Source organism: Vulpes lagopus, chromosome 10 (genome assembly GCF_018345385.1).
Source record: "Vulpes lagopus strain Blue_001 chromosome 10, ASM1834538v1, whole genome shotgun sequence".
In the NCBI taxonomy this organism is placed as follows: Eukaryota; Metazoa; Chordata; class Mammalia; order Carnivora; family Canidae; genus Vulpes; species Vulpes lagopus.
In genome coordinates this window covers 60,183,133-60,199,947 of record NC_054833.1, presented here as the reverse complement: position 1 = coordinate 60,199,947, position 16,815 = coordinate 60,183,133, and the positions used below count along the sequence as shown (strand labels likewise).

General features: G+C 54.4%; 1 protein-coding gene and 1 long non-coding RNA gene across 4 annotated transcripts in view; one reads left to right on the top strand and one right to left on the bottom strand.

Moving 5' to 3' along the window:
* The window catches only part of NTN1 (netrin 1), a 192,329-nt gene that overhangs the window by 26,592 nt on the left and 148,922 nt on the right, over positions 1-16,815 (bottom strand). The gene's annotated exons all lie outside the window — the stretch shown is intronic.
* Positions 4,207-5,532, top strand: LOC121499443. Its single transcript, XR_005990128.1, has 3 exons — positions 4,207-4,693; positions 4,866-4,876; positions 5,423-5,532. It is a non-coding gene; the product is annotated as an uncharacterized LOC121499443 (long non-coding RNA).

The following is a 16,815-nucleotide window of genomic DNA, read 5'->3' as shown; positions in this document are numbered from 1 at the left end:
AAGCTCATCCCTGAGCATATGGCAGGCGGGGCCCAGCATCCCCCCGTCAGAGCTCGGGGCGCTGCATCTGGCGCCTCCCTTGGAGCGGGGCGGGGAGCTAGCCAAGCTCTTGCTCTGAGCAGCACCCTGGCCTCTCTGCTTTTGGGCTGTCAGGCTCGGGAAGGTGGGGCAGTGGGGGTGACACACAAGGGACACCAGCTCCCGCCCGGTCCACCCTGAGGCCGAGACCCGAACGGTGGGTGAGACAGCCGGGGACGGGTTCCTGGTCCCCCACACCCCACCTGGCCAGGGTGACAGAGCCCAAGCGGGTCAGGCTAGGAGGGACCTCCATCCATTTCTCCTGGGCCTCTCTTCCCACCAGCAGGTGACAAAAGGCAGGTGAGGTCGGTCTGTCCAGAGAAAGTGAGTTTCGGCTCACCGGATCTGGAGCCACGAGCCGCTTGGACGTCCTCAGGCTGGAGCCCCGTTTGCACACGGTGGGTGTCCAGGGGTCTCCTGAGCGAGGCCGCAGTAGCAAAGGCATGGTGAGGATGGAGGAGGCACTTCTCAGGAAGCCAGCTCTCGCCTCTTGTCCGAGGCTGCAGGTGACTTTTTGCCCTCCCCCCAGTAAGACCACCTCCTCAGCATCTTCACCCACAAATACTTCACCCAGGGTACCACCACATGTGTGGGAGAGCCGGGGTCACAGCCAGCTCTTGAGCGCCCATGCATCTCTCTGAGACCACAGTGGTCCTGCCTGTCCACTCCAACACCTCTAAGCCCTCCCTGCCTGCCTCTACAATGTCGTGCCTTCCGGACTTGGGGCTCGGGGGCAGAAAACCCAAGGACCCCCCCCTTCCTCAAATGAGGCGGCCCCCAGCAATGGACGGCTAGAGGATCTATGGTGTGAGGTGCAAGCAAATGACTAGAAAAAAAAGCCACAAGTATTTGTGAGACAGATAACAATGGGTTAGGATCTTTCATATAACAAGAACTCTTTTGAATCAATAAGATAAGCAACCTGAAATTCAAAGGAGGGGACACCTGGTGGCTCAGTGGTTGAGTGTCTGCCTTTGGCTCAGGTTGTGACCTGGGGGTCCTGGGATGGAGCCCTGCATTGGGCTCCCCCCAGGGAGCCTGCTTCTCCCTCTGCCTGTAAATCTGCCTCTCTCTCTGTCTCTCATGAATAAATAAATAAAATCTTTAAAAAAAAATAAGATTCAAAGAAGAACAGGCAATTCACAAGAAGGGGGAGAAAGGGGACAAGGAGATAGAACATGGTCAATCTCAAGTAATCAAAGAAATGTAGCTCAAATCAATGGGAATACAGGACCTGTGGCTTGTGAATTGGCGAAGGCATCCACACATGCGCACACAAACGTGCGGGTGAGGTAGGGGTGCAAATTCCTCTTCCCTGAATACGACTGGCATCGAAATGTCCAAAGTGTGGAGAGATGCGCACCCTTTGGTGTAGCAGACACACACACACACACACACACACACACACCCACGCACCTCTATGAATTTATCACCGCTTGCTCCCTTCCAAGGCTGGGCTAATAAGCAAATTCCACATGGCCAGCTCTGGGAGGTGCTGGGTGGAGGGTGAGGCCTGACCGCAGAAGGGGGACAGGTAATTTGCATGTGTGTGATCACACTCACCCAAGAGCGACACCCAACCAGGGGAGATGGTGAGCAGAGAGCAGGCGTGGAGATGGAGACCGACTGAGGCGCAAGGGCCAGGCCGAGGGAGGTGACATCTAGGATGACAAGGCCTGAGTCACATGCAGCACACAGGGCAGCAAAGGACCAGGCAGATGTGAGGAGCCAGATGGAGGTGAGCTGGTGAGGCTTGGGGGGAGGGGGGGCGCAGCCAAAGGTCAGGGGGTCCCTGGGGGCCGGTTGACCTCGCCTGGGGTTTTCGAGTTTTATTCTAGAAGAGTATGCTATGCGCCGAAATGGTAGCTGTGGGACTGGGATTGGTTTTTACACTCTTGCTCTGGCTTATCTATATCTCTCTATATATTTTTAAAGATTTTATTTATTTATTAATGAAATACACACAGAGAGTCAGAGACACAGGCAGAGGGCGAAGCAGGCTCCCTGGGGGGAGCCCGACACAGAACTCGATCCCAGGGCCCCGGGATCACGATCTGAGCCACAGGGAGACCCTCAACCACTGAGCCACCCAGGTGCCCCAGCTTATCTATATTTTTAATTTTACTGTAATGAGTATATAATTCTTGTATTTAAAAAACACTAAAAACATTCTGAAGTGAGTCTCTCCTCAGTGAGGATGGGGACCACTTACTTACGGGGGATCCCATCATACGCAGGTACCCATGGTCTACAAGGCGATGCTCGTATTCCTAATCCACGGGGCGTCCACTGCTGCAAGGGCTACATACCCCTCAAGAGAGGGAAGCGTGTGCGCATGCAGATGCCCATCCCTTCGCAACTGCACACACGTTAGTACCAAGGGACAAACCAGAAGTGAGCTGTCAGCCAACTGCGCACGGTGGTGTGGTTGAGAGTGAGGGTACGGCTCTAGCTAGAGCGGCCAAGGAACTTGCCAGAGCGGAACACCACACAGGGACCGACAGCGCGGAGGACGCAGGGCAAGGAGATCGGCAGGCGGAGGGCTGCAAGCAGGAAGCACAGCCTGCGCAAAGGCCCTACGGCAGGATGGAGCCTAGCAGAGCCCAGCGACTGAACGAAGGCCAGGGTGCCTTGCACAGAGTGAATGGAGAGGGGGGCAGGGAGGTGACTGGCACAGTCTGAGGGGTTGCGTGGGGCCGGGTATGGTTTGGATTTGACCCCGTGTGGTTTATAGTGGCATGAGCTACGTGTTGGAGCCTCCTCCTCCATCAAGCCGGGGGCCTGAGGCTCTGGGTAAGCACAGAGGCTGGGGCTCCGGCCCCCACCCCACGTCCCAGGGGAGCCCTGCCCTGCTTTTCTGCTCCTTCCCCAGCTATGGCCACGGGCGCCCAGGGCTTCCCGGAGGGTCCCTTTGCTGTGCCTGCAGCAGCGGGCTGCGTGCGCACTGCACAAGACCCACCCAGGGCCCTCCTTTCCCGAACCTTTCTGGTCAAAGCCACCCACGGGGACGGCTGCACCATCACACCTGGGTCCCACACATCTGCTCCCGCCTCCCCAGCACCCACCCCTCTTTCTTCCAGAATGGCTAGCAACCCTCAATGTTTCCAACTTCGGGTACTCTCCAAGACTCCCCCGCAGCACCCTGTGGCTGCGCACCCACTTAGGGCCCCGACGGTGTCAGCAGTGACCCGTGAGGGGCAATGGGGGCAGCCGCTGTTCCTGGTGGAAGACGGTCGCATCACCAGCCCAGTGATCTGTGGCGCTTAACCACTTGGAACCTTGGTTTTCCCATCAGTAAAACGGGGCAGGATTTAGGAGGGTGTGGTGACAGAGACAGGCTGTCAGAGACAGCGTCCCAGGGATATGCCCCCTCACCTGTGTCCCTGGGGTGACTGATGAGCAATGGGAGGGCTGGGGCCTGACCCTGGTCCCCAGCAGAGACTATAAACCGGCCCAAACCAAGCAGCGGCGAGCGGGTGGTGCAGTGCCCTCTGGCCACCCCACGGTCACGTTCTTCCTGGACCTAGGGCTGGGCCACCCACCGTTCTTAGTGCCCACCTGATGGTCCAGAACAGCCTGGCTCCCCGCCTCTGCTGACCTTGGTCCCAGCACCCGGCCCAGCGCAGGCCACAGCAATTCTTGCTAAACCCACAGGTCACAGTGGCATCAAAGGAGCTGAACGCAGTTGCCCCTGTGAGGTCCCCAGGCTGCCTGGCCCAGCAAACCCACACATAACAGGTCCCCTGCGGGGCTCAGCGGGGTGGGGAGTCTCTGCCTTCAGCTCAGGTCTTGATCCTGGGGTCCTGGGATCAAGTCCCACATTGGGCTGGGCTCCCCGCGGGGAGCCTGCTTCTCCCTCTGCCTGTGTCTCTGCCTCTTTCTGTGTGTCTCTCATGAATAAATAAATACCATCTTTAAAAACAACCCAGAGGGGATCCCTGGGTGGCTCAGTGGTTTGGTGCCTGCCTTTGGTCCAGGGCGGGATCCTGGAGTCCCGGGATCGAGTCCTGCGTCAGGCTCCCGGCATGGAGCCTGCTTCTCCCTCCTCCTGTGTCTCTGCCTCTCTCTCTCTCTATCATAAATAAATAAATTAATTAATTAATCTTTAAAAACAAACAAACGAAAAAAAAAACCCAGGTCCCCGGACGAAGGAAGGACACATCCAGCTCCCCCGGCAGTGATCTGGGCAACACCCACGGGGAAGCGTGGGTCCTGGCTCAGGCATCCGTTAAAGCGGTGAAGCTTTGTGACAGCAAACAGGGCATGAGCCCTGAAGAGGGCTGGAGGGGGCTGGAGGGGCACCCCAAGTCAGAGGACCCTGCCACCTATGCCAGGACTGGCAGCTAATGGCTGAAAAGAAGCACACTGGAGCTCCGGGCCCTGGGGGCTCTTCTGTGGGTCTTGGTCTGTCCTCTTTGGAGCACCCACCCCCACCCGAACCCCGGGATCCGATCCAGTGGGCACAGTGCATCTCGGAATTCTGCAGGATGCGGGGGACTGTTAGCAGGTCGGCCGTGGAGGACTCAGAATGCTGGCTCTGCGACTTTCCAGCTGGGCGGCTCCAGGCGTGTCACTGCACCTCTCTGAATCTGGGCTTGCTCGTTGAGGAAATGGGGTAAGACTGGGTCACCCTTGAAGCTCTTGTGAGCGAAAGCCTGACCAGGTGAGCTCTGAGCAACGGTAGCTGTGGTGGCTTTTGCTACAGTTTAGGGATCACAACCAATCTCACTGTATTGCTGGCACTGCCCAATTAAAATATTTATTTTTCTTAATTTTTTTTTTTACAGCTCTCACTCAGGTATGTCCTGACCAACCTTTGACTCTTTGGAAAAAACAAACCCATCTTCCGGGGATCTGGTTCCTTCCCGGCACTTGTCACACACTGTATTCCCTTCGCTCTAGTTTCTTTTCAGCCTCCCTCCCTGAGGACAGGGCCACTGCCTCGTTCACTGCTCTCTCCCCAAGGCCCGAAAAGCATGCAAACCCTCGATAAATATTTGTCAAATGAGTTGCGTAAAAGGGAGGGTGGGGGGTGTGGGTGCTTAGTTGCCACCAGCACCGTGCAGCCCCGGAGATTCCAGCACCCCTCCAGGCCCTGCAAGGGACCACGCCCCGAAATGCGAGTGTGTGTCAAAGGCAGGCAGGAGGAGGCTCTGAAGGGAGGGTGGAGAAAGATAATTCTGGAAAAACGCGAAACAGAAAAGCTGACCCTCTGCGAGTGGCGGCTCCTTGCCTGGGGATAAATCTCCCGTCTCTGGGGAGGTGGAAGGGCTTTGGTGTTTTGTTTGGACTTTAAAGACACAGATTCCCAATCCACTGCCTTATTATGAAAATATGTCTGCAGATGCAAAATACTGGGGCCCGGGATGCTGAACCGGGCTGACCCCACAGGGACAGAGACACCACCCCGCCTTGACCCGCAGTCCTGCGTCACCTGCCCTGGGTGCCTGTCCCATTTCAGTCCCTCCTGGTGCAAGACCCAGTCGCTCGGCCTCCTGGAAACTGGGACCAGCAAGTGGCCTCTTCCTCCCTCAGCTGATGAAAGCGGTGACCGGCTTCATCCGAGGGGGGGGGGGGAGGCAGGGCGGCCTCCAGCCTGGTTTTGGGGGTGGGGTGGCCAGGCCGGGAGAGGTCAGGGGCTGCGCCGGCCACATGAGGCAGGAAAGCAGCCCCTATCTCCACTTGGAACAAGAGGGTGCCATGAGTCCCCAGCATGCTCTTTCTTCTTGCTGAACAAGATGGATTGGAAAACAAATTGGCTCAAATAAAGCATGTAATTAGATTAAAGCCTCTTGCCCAGAGCCGTTGGGGCTGCAAAAAGCCCTCCTGACTGGAGGCAGGACAGCTCGGCAGGCTGAACCAGCTTCTGGACATCCAGAATTTTCCCTTGACCCCCCGGCCGCCCACCCCCCAGTCCTCCCCAGCTGCTGTGAGTCGTGCTGAGGGGACTCATCCTACCCCCGAGATGGCCCCAGACCCGGCTCTGCCACCAGCCCCACAGGCCTTGGGGTCGCCCCGTGCCCCACCACCAGCAGATCCAGCCTGGGCCTCGGAGGTTGCCACCGGGACCAGCCCAAGCACCTGCATGGTGATGAGTCTACACCTGGGCAGCCCGCACCCAACACTTTCCACCCACAACCTCTCAGGAAACCAGGCATGAGGGTCCCCACGGCCATGTCCACTACAAGCACGAGAAGACTAAGGTTGAGAATGTTCAGTGTCCTAGGTTCTCGGCCGGTGGGGGCACTCACTTCACTACTGCCAACACCAGCTGCCCCTCAGCCCTTGGCAGGGCCACCCCAAGGGGTCTTCGTCGCCAAAGCCATGGAATCGTTACCCTTGCCGATCCCGGTGCAAGGGGCTGGCCCTTCTCAAGGGACTGCATCCTCTGGGCTTCTGGTTCTCAGGCTGAGCCACACCCCATCCCAAGACTGCACCCCTTGTCCCACTAGCCGAGGCCTCCAAAGATGCAGCTGTGCTCCCAGGCAGCCAGAGGAAGGAAAGAGCAGACAGGCCACACTCCAGAAGCCGCTGGGCCCCAGGGAGTAGATTCCTCTTCCTGCAAGTGTTTCAGGGGTAGCTCCCTTTGGAAATGGCAGGTGAGCTTCCGGCCCTCTGTGTCATGTGACACCCCAGGAAGTGCATAGGAGAAAGGAAAAAAAGGAAAGGAGGTATGAAACCTGGGGCTCCTTGTTGCCAGGCTTCATCATTAGCAACTTATCTCCAGAAGGGAAAAAAAAAAATATAGAAAATGAGGACTTCCAGAAGAGACAGGGATTAAGAAGAGCAAGCAAACAGGCAGCACAGGGACCCACAGCTTCCCCAGCCACACACACGGCAGGCATCACTAATCAACCTCAGAACACAACAATTTGTTGTGGTTGCTCCGCGACAAAGCTGATACATTCTTGTTGTCCCTGGTTGATCCTGTCACTGGCCACTGACTGACTGACGGGCACAGGCCACAAGGGGGGTCCACGTTCTGAGCTGGGAGAGTTCTCGAAGGCCAGCCTGGCTCCTCCCTGCTGCCACGCTGAGCCTGAATCTGTCTCCCCACGGATCCTAGGGTTTGCACAGGACTTCCCATGAGCTAACCCCCACCCCCCTCCGTGGCCTTCATTCCACCCTCCGGACTGGACCGGTACACGCCCACCACCCACTGAACCAACAGATCAGCCCTCAAGCCCATCGAAGCAAGCGTCCCTCCCCTTCCAGGCCCGCCTGGTTCCCTCAAACTCAGGAACCACGGCTTTTAGGAGCCGCATCATGCTGGTCCCTCTTAACCTCTCTGTTCCACGGTTCTCTGAAGTGAGAGCCAAGGGGACTAATCCTGCCTCCTCTTTATTTCAAGGGCATCTATGTGCAGTTGGGAGATGCTTCTTGAGGCCGCCTGTCTGTCTGTCTGTCTTGGTTCTCTGGAATGCAGGGGAGAACCAGGAACAGAGCCGAGCAGCCCGACCACCATCACAAAGGAGATCCCTCCGGGTCTTGGTTCACAGCTTAATGATCCTTCCCTTACGGACACGGACACGGATGCTGTTAGTGCCACTCCTAGGACACGGTATGGAAGGATGGAAGGATGAATATATTTAGTATACGTGCTGCCGAAGCGAGCACAAGGATGAATATATTTAAAGAGGGGGGGGACCCTCTAGAGATTGACCCATCATTGGGAAGAAAGAGCAGCAAGCCAGCAGAAGGCAAAGAAGAAGAAGAAAAAGATCAAGAAAAACAGATGTGGATTGTAGGGGGTGCCGCGGAGAACAGAGGGCAGCAGTCCTAGCACAGCCAGACAGCTGCGGGGCAACGATGGCATCCCCGCACCATCTCATCTTGCAACCACCACGCTATCCTGGAAGGCGAAATCGCGTCCCATGGGCACCGCTCGGGGAGCAGGAAAGTTGGCGATGCATCTGGGAAAGACTTCCACCCACAATGATTAAACAGAAAAAATGTTACATGGCAGGTGAGTGAAGGATGCCTCAGGGGTCTGCAAACCGTATTTACGGGGTCGGGTGGGGGGATGCTTGTTCCCCAGCCGTGCAAGAACCCTGGCAAAAACTGAAATCTTCCCTGAGACCAAAATGAAGGTACTGCATCTGCCTTGGGGAAGTAAAGAATTCTCAACAGACTCCACCTAACCACAGATGCAAATGCTCCCCCCTGTAGAAGGTCTAGAAGTCTTCACAGTCCAGGTGGAGGCGCTGCTGCTCTCCCCTGAGCCACTGAGGGGCCTAGAGGTTGGAGGTCACTATGAGGCCAGTGGACATGCTGGACATCATCCCTGCCCTGCCCTCCCCACCTGGACCTGTCTAGGCTTTCACAAGATGGCCAAGTTCATCTTCTATACCCAACTTCTGATGCAGCCCAATTCTGCAGCTGAACCAGAGGAATACAGAGCCCCTAAGCTGTTTAAGATGTAAACTCTTAGATGAACTTTCTAGAGGTTTTGCCCAAGGACACCAGATTTCTAGCTATGCCACTGGTTCTTCTTACCTGCCATTACGGAACAGAAGCCCATCTGGAGGGGGGGACGAGCCACCTCGGTTCTAGGGCTTTGGGGGAAGGAGGAACAGATCCAGCAGGCTCTCGGGGAAGCCTGACCCCAGGAGGCTGTGCAAGACCACGTGGGCAGCTGCTGACATGTGTACACGTGGCTCTACCGTAAACTGCAGTCCCCTGAACTTGAGGCCCCACACTCCATCCTCTCTGTAAACCCAGCACAAACTCTAACATGGGCCCTCAATAAATGTGCAGGGGATGAATGAATAAACAGGCAAGGGCACAAACACTCGGCTCAGAATTCCCAAGGACCACTGGGAATGGCAGGGTGGGTAGTGCTCCAAACTACCATCAGCCTGGCGGGACAAGAAACCCCCCCCCCTTTTTTTTAGAGCACAGGATCCGGATTTCTTAAACCCTTCCAAACTGCAGAAAAGGCTGCACCTGCCCGAGTCAGTCTGCGGCCGCTAATCCGCTCTAACAGCCCTGCGCCCTGCATTCTGGCTCCCGCCTGGAGGGCAGACTTATCCTGTGTATTCGTCTTTAAAAAGCTGAAGCCATTCGGGCGCTGTATTCACTGGAATCTGCTCCCACCGGGCCAGCCCCACGGGGTCTCCTTGTCGGCTCTCTCAGTGAACAGGGGGATTTTGTGTTCAGCAGGGAAAACAACGCCGTCCCGATGGGGATCCAGTTGGCTCTCGATACACTTCTCCAGCCGGAGCCAATGGTGGACACGGCCCGGAGCTGCTGTCTATGCTGAAGGGTGATTCAGGGGAGCAAGGGAGGGGGAGGCTAAGCCAGGGCTCCCCGGGAAGGTCACAAAAGAGGGATGCCTGCAGCCCGTGGCGTCTGCTGGCTGGTTGGCTGGCGGGCCAGCCCAGCTGGTTAAGCCACTGCCAATGAGGTCATGCCTTGGAACCCGGTGTCGCCTTTGCTTACTTTCCCGGGTAGGGGGGCACCTACACCCGAAATCCAGGCAGCTGTCCGGCTGGATGCACATCCCTCCTCCTTCCTACACCGAGGAAAGGCGCTCACAGTTTACCATCTCTTTCCAGTGCCAATGACTGGGGCACCACGATGGCACAGGTGACCACAGATGCTCCTGAAGTCAGCAGAGTGAACAAACATCTATGGGGAAGAGTGTGCCAGGTTCATGCAGCTCCTGCGATTACATTACCCAGCAACCCCTGCAGTCAGGTGTGGTCGCATGACTGAGTTCTGGCCAATGGGTCACGGGGAGTAGAAGTGATGCCCAGACAAGTCTCCCACTGAGGCCCTAAACTCTCCTGCCAAACCAGTGAGGACTCCGAGGCCCCAGGTGATGGCAGAACCACAGGAGGGAAGGAGCCTGGGCCCCTGCCTCACTGCTGGGAACGGAGGCGCCCAATCAGAAACACCTGCATTGGGCTGCTAGGGCTTCTCGTTCCAACACATAGCCTGTCCTAACCAACAGCATGACGGACCCACTGGCTGGGTATCATAGGGGGGACATGGGGCCCCAGAGAATAACCACCAGGTGTTTTTACAGTGTAAGGAGGTTGGAGTAGACAAGACAGAAATCCATAGATGGTCCCCAAATCCCCATAGAACTTGTTTTCTCCTCAAATAACTTACCCAGCATAGCAGAGGTGGTTGTTACCCCACCCAGAGCCCCCTCATGGGGCCGGTGCACCCACCTCCAGCTGCAGACACCGGCGTCTAACGGCTCCCATTGCACCTTCTCTGAAGGCCTGCCCTTGGCTGATGGAGCTGCTCTGCTTGCAAATATCTAGGAAGTTGCACACACCACCCTCCTCCGCCCCCCAGGGAGGCAGCCCATAGTCTGTGGCCAGGCTACACAGGCAGCTCTAGCCATCCAACCCTATTACCTTTAGGCAGGATAACTGTGGTGTAATTCACTCTTCAGAGCTCTCTGTGGGGTCAGGTTGAGGCCAGACTTCTCCCGAATCCACATGTTTTCCTAGCTTCTTCTGCTGCCCTGTGCAGTGCCCTCCGCTCCCTTACTGGTTTCTCCTGAGAACACCCCCCCAATAAATCATCTGCACAACATTCTCTGTCCTGGGGCCCCTGATAACCCAAAAGAATGGCTGGCAGTCCATCTCTTCTTCCACCTACAGGTACATCTGCCACAAAGAGGAAAAAGGACAAGGTCTTTTCCCTTCAAGTCTGGGCCAGGACAATCCTGGACCACAGAGCCAAAAAAGATGACGACCTTGTGAGAGCTTTCTCCATCTGCGAAAGATGCTGAAGTATGGTTTCCCAACCTTGACACCAAAGGAGGTGGCCTCATGGGGGCAGCAGGAATGCTTGGCCAGGAAAACAGGAGTGTGTCCCACCTGCTGGGGTGGAAGCCTAACCTGGCCTGGCTTGGAAGAAAATTTCAAGGCTGTTTTCACTAAGCCTGTTGCCCCCAAACATTTGTGAATTTCTAGCCCTTTTCAGCAGAAGGAATATTTTCCAAGTCCCCATGTTTGATTTCTCTGTACAGTGCACCCCTTGAAAGGATGCTTGCTTGAGGTGCTCTGGTGAATGAAAAGTTGGCAGACCTGGGTCCTCCCCTTGGTTCTGCTGCCCACCTACTGTGCCACCTGGGGCAAGTCACTGTCCTCTTCTGGGCCTCAACCGACCCTCCCTCCAAACCTGTCAAATGTGGAGGCCAGACCCAATATCAAGATCCTAAACTCCATACCCAGGATGCCCGTCAGAAGAAACACCAAGAAGTGTTCAAAGACCAGCTCTCCAAGAAGAAAAAGCCTTAATTTGTAGCAACTGCCAATTTCCACGGTGTAAATATTCCCACCAAGGCCAATTTCCAACTACCGGCAAGGCACCCTGAACGAGGCTGGAAGGTGCATGCGGCCCCAGCACACCGCCGATTCGCAGATACCTCTTTGCACAAAATAAATGCATCTCAGACCCCAACCCATTTCGAATCTCTGCCAACAAAACAGCTTCCTCCTCTTCTCAAGCCTGGTCTTTACTATTGAGCAGACATCACAAAACGGTGCAAATCTTCCCTAGGGAGAAGCTGGCTATTCCAGTGGAAGTGGCTCTTACTGGATTATAGTTCTGCCCTGGGGATGAGGAGTGGGGGGCAAAGACACAAGGTCTTTGATCTCTGTGGCCACACCTTGGGGACACATAGGGACGGGGTTTCTCATACTTACACCCACAGCTTTAGGAGCCAAGGGAAGAGCAGCAGAGAGCAGAGGCCTGCTCAACAGGAGGTGGGGTTGGAGGGGCAGTCTGAGCATCTCCTCCCATGCGGGAGGAGGCAGCTGGTGGCCCCGCATCCCCACACACTGCCTCAAGGCCATATTGCTCCTTTCAACCCTGAAGATCTATGTCTAACATAGGGAGGACACCCAGTTAGTGGGCAGAGAATGCCCGAGTCCATTCTCCCTGCCTCCTTTCCTCCCCTGGGTCTCGGCACCCTTTTTGGTCTAAATAACACCCCCCCATGGTCCCTTCAACAAACACCTGGAAAAGCCCCTGAGGCAATCCCCGCACCCAGGCTCAGGGACCATCAGGCCCTACGACTGCAGTTGGCTTCCCAAGCAGCGGGGACCCCGGGGTTCTGAGCTGGGAGGGGGCCCATAGACCATGTAGCCCATTGCACTTCATTTCATTGAGAAGACTGAGCCCAAATCTATCAAGTGGCCTGGAAGGCACTTTAATTGGGGTGGGGGGGAGAATCGCAAAATACTCAAAATCCACGCTCTTAAGAAAAAAAACATGTGGTTTAACGTTGTTACTATTCACCCAGGGCACCTGGGTGGCTCAGTGGTTGAGCATCTGCCTTTAGCTCAGGGAGTGATCCGGGGGTCCTGGGATAGAGTCCTGCATTGGGCTCCCTGCAGGGAGCCTGCTGCTCCCTCCATCTGTGTCTCTGCGTCTCTCAGTGTGTCCCTTGTGAATAAATGAATAAAATCTTAAAAAAAAAAAAAAAGGTTGTTGCTATTATGACTTGAGGTATTTAAGCAATTGAAGGGACTCCATGGATGCTGCACAACCCCAACCTCTGGCTTGGGAAGCCTTCCTTGCTCAGGGTCAGTAGTTGCTGAGGTTCAGCTGGGGCCGAGCCTGACCCTGACCAGAGAGAGGAGGGATTGTGAGCTCAGGGGCCCGGACAGCTTCCCTGCACACAGCTCAGCAACTGCACACACCCCACCAGTGCCCAGCTGGGGTGGAGGCCTCCCCAGGGGGGGGGGGGGCTTCCACCCTGCCCCTGCCCAGCTCCACAGCCTGCACACTGCCCACTCAGCCTCGGCCAACAAGGACCCAGGGACATCTGTGTGACACTGGGGCAGGCCCTGGAGATTCCAATCCCCTCTCTCACTGACACCTGTCACTTGCCCCATTCCCATCAGCTATCCCCTAGAGTCCCCAGTGGGAAGAGCTCCCAGGAAGGGCTAAATATTCCGCCCCCTGCTTGCTCCTCTGGCCTCCTGGGCTCATCCCTTTATCTTCCTCCAGGCTGGTGGTGCCCCACCTGCGGAGGCCAGGCCCCAGGGAAACAATGGGGTCCCAAGACCCGCTATGCAAATGGCTTCTTTTGTGCTCCCTGGGGTGACTGAGGCCCCAAGCAGGGGGTGGGGGTGGCGGGGCTCTCTGGGCCCTGCTCACCCCTAGCCTGACCTCTGCCCCGAACCTTTGTGCAGATCCCCCCAACAGGGGAGAGGAGAGGGGGAGGGGGAGGAGACCAGGGAAGCAGAGGGAATGAGGAAGGTGGTGACGACAAGGGTGGAGGAGAGAAAAGCAGATAGACACACACACAGACAGGGAAGGAAGGAAAGAGGACTGCTTTATGCAGGCTGCCCAGAGCAGGGTGTCCTGGCCAAGGGGGAGCAAACAGTAAGCTGGACCCCGTGACCCTGTCCTCTCTGGTCACCAACGATGGTCCAATAAAATGGCAATTCCATTCATTCCAACCCAATCAGCACCGGATGGATCAGTGTGCTCCCCAGCCAGGGCGGGGAGAGCAGGTCCCTCGCACGGGCCCCACGTTCCCTTGGCTTAGCCTCCAGTCTCCCTTCCTAAGGTGTTCTGGGGCAACCAGGGGAGGTCCTGACATCTGAGTCCACCCCAGGGGTTATCAACCAGGCACTGTTTGCTCACTGGATTATCACAACCGTCTGGACAGTGGGGGCCAGGGATGCTGTGCCACATCCCGAATGCATAGGATGGCCCTCCACACCCCAACTAAGAATTCTCCAGGCCTGCCAGCAGCCGCACACAGACTGAGAGGCCCTGGTTCACACCCTTCTCCTTGGCAGACACCTCATATCACCACACAATGTCTCTGCTCCCACCCTGGGGACAAGGATTTACAATGGTGCCTCACTGCCTGGTCCTCACTCTCATTCCCCTGGAGGAAGCTCAGAACTCACACCTCCTCCATCCCCCACAGGGTGGGCCACATACAAGGCCCAACGTGGCTCTGCCCCTACTTTAAAACAGTGAGATTAGTGACAATGATGTGGGGGGGGACAGGTAGCCCTTGTCACCAGACACCGCACTCCAGGCGCATTAGAGCCTCAAAAGCAGCCCACACCCAGGCGCTAAAGCAGCTCTAAATACAACGCTTCATACAGCACATTATCGCAGAGTGCTTGAACAACTAAACCATCCAGCAGACCAGCTATAAAAGATATTTGGGGGGCGCCTGGGGGGCTCAGTGGTGGAGCATCTGCCTTTGGCTCAGGGCATGATCCTGGGGTCCTGGGATCAAGTCCCACACCAGACTCCCTGCTTGTCCCTCTGCCTGTGCCTCTCCTCTCTCTGTGTCTCTCATGAATAAATAAAATCTTTAAGGAAAAAAAAAAGACATTTGGGGGATAACCAAGGAAGTCTGCAGGCGGACTGGGTATCAGATGACATGAAAGATGTTTTGTTAATGGCATCAGGTATAACTACGTGATTGAGAAGATTTAGGAAAAGGCTTAGTTTTCAGAAGTGGTATTGTGAAACATTTAGGGGCGAAATGTCAGAACGTTTAAGCTTCTTTGTTTTAAGATTTTATTTATTTATTTGACAGAGAGAGAGAGAGAGAACAAGTCAAAAGGGGGAGGCAGAGTCAGACGGAGAGGGAGAAGCAGGCGCCCCCCTGAGCAGGGAGCCCGATGCAGGGCTCAATCCCAGGACCCCGGGATCATGTCCTGAGCTAAAGGCAGACGCTCCACCAACTGAGCCACCCAGGCGTCCCTAAGCTTTTCTTTGAAAACATTTCAAAAACAAAAACAAATTGTTGAAGCAAAGGAGGCAAAATGTGACTTAACTAAAGCCGGGTGATAGCAATGTGGGTACCCACCTACAACTCTTGAGGTTTTTCCACAATAAAATGTTTAACCATCGGTTAGGTCACATTAATTCCAAAATAGTCATGTATACAAAAGCTGAGAAGTTGGGATAAATTTTATTTTAGATTGGGCTCAGTTTCCCAGGGAAAATGGAATAGCAAATGTTCCTTGTTGACTTTTTTTTTTTAAGATATTATTTATTTATTCATGAGAGACACACAGAGAGAGGCAGAGGCAAGGGAAGAAGCAGGCTTCCTGCGGGGACCCCGATGTGGAACCCGATCCCAGGACCCCGGGATCATGCCCTGAGTCAAAGGCAAACGCTCAACTGCTGAGCCCCCCAGGCGCCCCTCCTCGCTGACTTGATAAATAGCACTTTTGAAACCCTCAGACGCACCCATTTCAGTATCACATGCGAGTAACAAACGGGCTGGTCTACATATGAATGCAGCAGGATCTCATCCTGTGTCGATATAGCAGGGTCTCTGGCACTATTAGTATTTGGGGCTGGATAGTTCCTTGTGGGGGCTGCCCTGCGTTTTTGTGGGATGGTCTCTCCTCAACGGATGCCAGTAGCGCCACCACTCCTCCAGTTGTGACAATCAAAAACATCAAAAACGTCTCCAGAAACAGGCCAAATGTCCCCCAGGGGGGCAAAATCAGCACCGTCGCCAAGAACCACAGCAATCTATGAGCACGACGAAATAATTTACTTAAAATGCTCCAACAAGCCAGGCCTCTCACCCACGTTTGACCCTCCAGGATATATTTATCTTTCATTACGTGTCTGGTAAAACTCTTCACTAACGTTGACCCTCCGTGTGTAATTGGCGTTGGCAACAGCTTGTGCCTTTCCATTTCATCTTTGAATTTTCTCCCACCACATAATTATATGGATATCGCATGACTGAGTAACTAAAACTCTATTGAAAGGTTGTTCCCATCCTTTGTTATTATGAACAATGCTGCAAAAAAGCAACCTTGTAGCTAAATTTTTGCCACATCTCTAGTTCCTTAGGCTAAATTCCTAGAAAGGAAGGCATGGAGTCAAGACACATTTTGATATGTATCACTCTTCATAAAAGTAGTAACAAGTTGCCCTCCCATCACCAGAGTAAGGAAGCATTTCAACACAGAGCATTATTTTTTATTTTGTAGAGTCATCACATTAGCAGGTTTTGAAATCGGATTCTTGTCAATGCTGTTTCTTTATTACCAGGTAAATATAAGACTTCAGATGGTTATTGCCATGTGTGCAAATTCTCAGAATTTCCAGTGCATTGTCTCAACCCAATTTTGCATAAGAATATCCTCTACTTCTTGTTGAATTGCAAGAGCTCTTTATTTATTGAGGATATCGATCTTTGGTCATCCAAGTCACAGTATTTTTCACAGCTTTTAGTTTATCTTTCTGTTGCTTATAGAGAGTTCTGACATACAGAAGTTTTCACTTTTATCAACTTAAAGTCTTTCCTCTTATGACTTCTGATTTTTTAAAAGATTTTATTTATTCATTCATGAGAGAGAGAGAGAGAGAGAGAGAGAGAGAGAGAGGCAGAGACACAGGCAGAGGGAGAAGCAGGCTCCATGCAGGAAGCCCGATGTGGGACTCGATCCCGGGACTCCAGGACCACACCCTGGGCCGAAGGCAGGCGCCAAACCACTGAGCCACCCAGGGATCCCCATGACTTCTGATTTTTGTATCATATTTAGAAAGCTTTCCCCACCCTGAGATTACATCGACACTGATATATCTTATTCTAGGATTTCTAAGGACTCATTACAAATATAGAAATATGTAACCCACTGGCATTTAGATTGGCTCACAGCCTGAAGTCGGAATCTCATTTATTATTATTTTAAAATAAATAGCCAGTTTTCCCAGTACCATTTACTGACTGGTCCATCCTTTCTTCACTAATTAGTAATCACAACT